The sequence below is a fragment of the Crocuta crocuta genome, unplaced genomic scaffold (assembly GCF_008692635.1).
Source record: "Crocuta crocuta isolate KB4526 unplaced genomic scaffold, BGI_CrCroc_1.0 scaffold62, whole genome shotgun sequence".
In the NCBI taxonomy this organism is placed as follows: Eukaryota; Metazoa; Chordata; class Mammalia; order Carnivora; family Hyaenidae; genus Crocuta; species Crocuta crocuta.
In genome coordinates, this window is record NW_027529173.1 from 6100233 (window position 1) to 6106232 (window position 6000).

The following is a 6000-nucleotide window of genomic DNA, read 5'->3' on the forward strand; positions in this document are numbered from 1 at the left end:
CACCAGAAAAAAGACTGTGGGGTGTGTGTCCCTCCAGAGAACTCAGAGGATGGTGTGCGGGTCACCAGCTACTACCTGCAGGAGGATCAGGTTCACTGAGAGTGCTAGCCAAAGCAGAGGCACGAAGCAGCGTCTCTGGTTACTTGGTCCATCTGCTCTCCACTCTGGCGGAGGTTTGATTGGGAAGACTGCATTTTGTTTTGCAGACATACACTTGAGTCTTATTGAGATAATTTGCTGCAAGGAAACTCTGGCTACTGCTCAGGTGAAACCGCTTTCTTTCCATACGGTTTTACTTTACTGGAGGTGAGATCCAAGAATGGCTTTTTAATGGGAGAAGAAGGATTTCTCCAAAATGACTGCTAGGATTTCTTTGTTTAATCTGCTTTCTTTTCGTTTTGAGTTGATTGGGGGGACACCAGATAGGATTCTTATTTTACTCGACATGCTTCTTGTCAACTATCTTGCCTTTCACAGTCTGACTACACAGGGACATTTACAGCCTTGCAGTGGAGTCTGCCAGACTTAGGTGTTATGCGCCATACCTCCAGGGATCATTACCATATGGTATTTTAGGAGAGGACACAGTTCATTTCAATGCAATTCAAATGAGCAGATTTCTTTTCTTTATTGCACCACTGCATTTGGAGGCAATCCACCAGAGGCAGAGTCTAACTCTCAAAGGAATGCTCTGCCCACTCTGTCCATTTAACAGGACATTTGGCTCAAAAATCTAGTCGGTTGATCACACATGTGCAACAGATGTGTGAGCATGCGTAGCGAAAATAAAAAATAAAAAATCCCAGCAGTGTACTGTGGGAAATGTAGCAGAACTACTGGAAAACAGGACACAAAGAAGTCTGGTACTAAAACTTTGATTTTTGCTGTTGGAAGGGCAATGTTTCTTATTAATCTTTCCCTCCTTTCCTAGGAGGAAAAGGTGTAGGTTTCCACTATTATTTTGCAGTGATTATTCATGTAACACTGGTGAGGAAACTTTGCTCATTTTCACAGACCTCATCTTATAAAGATATAATTCTAAACATTTTGACCAGACTTTCTTGGGCCTCTGCTTCTCAGGAACTGAGTGTTGGCACTCTTCCACCAAAAAAACCACCCATTTACAAGAGAGGATATCAGAAATATACATCCTTTCATCCATGCCTCACAGGCTTACATGGAAAGAGAGAGCACCAGCTGTTTTTCTCATGGTGAATAAGGGTTACTTGGGGAAATCTCTCTTCCTGTTTTTATATGGACAACTAAATTGTTGCATAGCCAGTTAATTTTGGTTAGGTCAACAGCACAAGGTTAATTATTGGAACCTTCCTCTTTTGCCTGTGTGAGAGTAAAAGATTAATAGGAACCAAAAGAAGAAAATGAAATATAGTGATTTATTCTAGAAGAGCTGTTTATTTGGGAAATATTTGTTTGGTTTTTATTACATTTGAAAAGACTACACTTACTCATCTTGGTCTTCTAGGAAATAGTAGAAATTTAAAAACCTGAGTGATATGAAATTAATCAAGTCCAGACAAGATTTAATACTATGTTAAACTACATTACTTTTATTTTATAATGGCAAGATTAAAAAAAGAGTCTAGAACAATTGGCTAACCTATGACATAGGTTAACTGACTTTGAAATAGTGTTTTCCTTCTGTCTGTCACACCTCAATTTGACTTAGATAATTCTACACTTTTTTTTAAAGCTCTGTTATGATTTGACATTCTCTATTTTAACCTTGGATTTAATTAATGCATCAGAGGACACATGGGCTGATTTCTTTTACTGCACTATATTTTGATCCAGCTGCATGTTATTATATAACCTCAGAATAAAGCAACCGTATCACTGTCGATATATTCTGCTTACATCCTTTGGATTTGGTCAGCATTACATATGGAAGCAGACCCCCCACCCCCCGTATTGTTATAAGGATGGTTTTTCATTCATATCCTTGTTACTCTTAATAAATGTCCCAAAGAAAAATATTCTCCAGCAGCTACTCATAAAGAAGCAGAAAATGGCAAAACCACAGCGTAGAAGGAAACCTATGTGAAAACACTGGTTGTGTCTTCCTGGATACAGAAAACAAATAGAGCTTTTGAAAGAGCTTGCCAATATATGCCTGCCAAATAAAATATTGTTTTATGAAGTCAGGAAAAAACTAATTTTAAAGGTTATTGTAGGTTATTTGTGGTCACTTCTGGTGTGCATACAACATGATGTCATCCTGATCTCTTCTCTATTTATATTTCAGTCTTAGAGGTCTTTTGTCTAAGACTCGATCTCAGCTACTAGAGACATCTAAAGTTCTCGTATTATTCAATACTCATAAAAATCTAGACTGAAAAAAATTAGAATAGATGGAAAAAAACTCCCAGCCAAGTCTAGGCAAGAAATCATTCAGGCAGATCTATCTTCTGAAATCATACCTACACTGTAGACATCTTCTCAGGACACGTTTTCTGGAGAGCCTCTCATATGACTGGAAAGTAGCCATGTGTCTAAACTGTTCTGGTGGAAAGTTATTGCCCTTTGAGAGGGTAAATGGGACCCTTGCCAGAGACTTCTAATTTGAGGAGGGGAGCAAGAGATTCCTTGGGTAGTCCAATTTCTTTCTGTTTCTAAGTGGGCCACTGCCTATAACTCCCATGTTTACATGATCTCCTGCAACAGATTGTCTTCTTCCCTATATCAAAGTTGAATTTCTTTGTGGGAATTTTTTTGCTTGGAAAACCCCTCTTTGTCGAGGTGGTCCTTGGTGAACTAGGAAATGTCAAATAAACACTGGGTGAAGACAGAGTGGAAGGCCAGAGAGATGTTAGCAATTGAAAATGGGGGAAGCTAAGATGTGCCTTGGGGGGGGGGGCGGAAATAAAACAACATTTGTATATTAAAAAGGGATATAATTTTACTAAAATGTAAAAGAAAATGCATGTTTCTAGTGGAACACTGACACTGTAAAAAATTAGCAGAATACCAAGCTGACATCATTTACATTGTTTTTATAAATTCATTTATTCAAAAAATTATTTTGGAACATCTTGATGTTCCAGGCATATTGTGTTAGAGAACAAATGAAATTAAGTAGTTATACTAGGAGATATGGAATGGTATGGAGAAAAATGAAAATGGAAAGAAATATGTGGCGTGCTGGGATGGAGGAATTATAATTTTAAGTTTGGTGACCCAATGACACCTCCCTAAGAAAGTGACATTTGAGCAAAGCATAAATTTGTAGAAGGGGTAAACCGTTTTGCTGCCTTCCTTCAGAAAGCATGGTAGATAGGAACGGTATGTAAAGACCCATAATAAGGGGACATGATGTATTGGAGGGATGGCATGAAGGCCAATGTTGATGGCACGTATGTCTGTGGTTATATTAACTTCATCTCCACCTGTGTGCAAGTGTACCCCCGACCTCCATACATGCAATCATTTTGAAATGCCTGAGGCATGCCTGGTGGCTCAGTCAGCTGAACGTCCCACTCTTGATTTTGGCCCAGGTCATCTGGCCCAGGATTGAGTCCTGGGTCAGGCTCTGTGTTGAATGTGGAGCATGATGAGGATTCTCTCTCTCCCCCTACCCCTTCCCCATTTGCACCCACACACATGCCTCTCTGTCTCAAAAAATAAAATAAAATAAAATAAAGTAAATAAAATAAATTTCCTGAGACGGAGCAAATTCACATTTTAAAAACATTTTAAGTATTGTCATTGAATGTTAAGGTGTACTACTCACAATTCAGGTTTAGGTAAACTGCTCTTTGAAAAATCTGCTTTTTACATGAGAATGGGAAGTATCCCCAAATCCAGAGAGATGAAAGATGACTATGATGTGTTTGTGATTTTTATCATCACAATGATTATATTGTATTAATATTCTACTATATATTAAGTGTGTCAAACCTATAAATTTCATGACAAGATTAACAATGATTTCTTACCCATTCTTTCTTTTTGGGCGACCTAGTCTGTGAAATGATTTCCTCGTCTCTCTCCATAGCTTTGAAGATGATATGAAACACAAGATTCATTCAGCTGATAAAGTTTTAGATAATATATAGTAAAGAATATAAAGTAAATATATAGTATAATATAGGAATATGTGATGAGTTAGTAAGATTTTTGGAAGTCAAAACTGGGATATTAATCATTCCTTCAATGTAATTCCCTACTTTACTGTATGCTTGTTCACCAAATGGGGACAGTTTTAGAAAAATGTGATTTGGGTTTCCATGTTTCTGGTTTGGGATATATTGGGAGTAGTCTCTTAAAATGAAAATTGGAGGGAACACTGAACGAAAACCACCATAGTAAGACAAGATTAGAACTTTCTTCTCTCTCTCTCTGTCTTTCTCAATAGTAGAAGAAAGAGAATACATTTTGCTCTTTCATGAGGTTATATACTTTCTTCAACAATGTTTAGAGAACTGTATTCTTTTGATGGCATAGTAGCCAATCAGGAGTCAGCTATTTCACTAGGGAACAAGTTTGAAACTTTTAATTCCTGTTTCTACATGAAAAGACCAAAAAAAAAAAAAAAAAGAGGCTCTGTTCTATAAGATTTTCTTCAGCTTTAAAGCCTGAAAAATAAAATAAAACAAAAAGACCAAGAGAACTTTGTGTAAAGTCAACTAGGGACTTAATGGGACTGACTCAGAGGTGAGTCAGATTGTCAGCTAGCTGGTTCTGGATCACTGCAAGGTTCACTGAATGAATCTCAGACCTGGAGCATCATTGTCTGTCTTTGGGAGTGTTCCAGTTAAGGGGCAGAGCTGTTTATATGGCTGAGCTGTCAACTCTACATCCTTGAGGTTCTCTAAATTCCAATGGTGCTCTGGCTACAAATTAGATGGAATTATTCCAGAATCTCTCTGTTGCATCTTTCTCTTCCTCTTCTATGATTGATAAGGCAACTCAACTCCCTTATGAAGATGTTTATAAAATGTTTTATAAGCTACTGAAAACATGTCCTGCATTTAGCCCTTGGATTTATTCAGGTTCTCTTTTTGGAAAGAAAATTAGATATCATTATATTTGATAATATAGAATAATATATCTTGACAGAGAAGTAAAATTAATATCAAGTGGAAAATATAAGGCTGAAGTAGCCATTAGCTATATGAATGATAAATACTCTGAACAAGAACCGTTGTATTTTGGCTTTTGTGTTATTTATCATTCATTATTCACATAAACAGGGGAGGGGCAGAGAGAGAGGGAGACACAGAACCCAAAGCAGCCTTCAGACTCTGAGACTTGAACTCATGAACTGCAAGATCATGGCCTGAGCTGAAGTCAGATGCTCAACCAACTGAGCCACCCAAGCACCAGAAGTAGTTCATTGTAATAGGAAAAAGAAGATCACCTAGTACAGGAGAGCTTATGATGAGAAATAGGAATTCTCTATAACCCACATGTCCTTCTATCCACAGTCCCGTTCCAAAGAAGTATCTTCTTGTAATTTTTGATTTTGTGTTCTGCTACATGTTTATTTTTTTAACTGAAAACATTGATTTCCCTAAGCTTTACCATAGTATTTATTTTATAGAATATATTCAGTACCCTAAGAGTCCTTTGTGTTCTATTCACCGTTTCCCCTCCCTTAACCATGGCAACCACTGATCTTTTCTATGTCTCCATAATTTTATCTTTTTCATAATGCCATATAATTGGAATCATACAGTATGTAACCTTTTCAGATTGACTTACTTCACTTAGTAATATGTTTTAAGGTTTCTAAAAGTCTTTACATGCCTTGATAGCTCATTTCTCTTTAGTGCTGAACAATATGCATTGTTGGATGTACACAGTTTAGGTATCCATTCACCTATTGAAGTATATCTTTGTTGCTTCCAAGTTTTGATAAACAATTATGAATAAGCTGTACAATGTGTGTGCAGGTTGTTGTGTAAATAAAAGTTTTCAGCCCCTTTGGATAAATATCAGGGAGAGGGATGGCTTGATTATATGGTAAAAATATGTTTAATT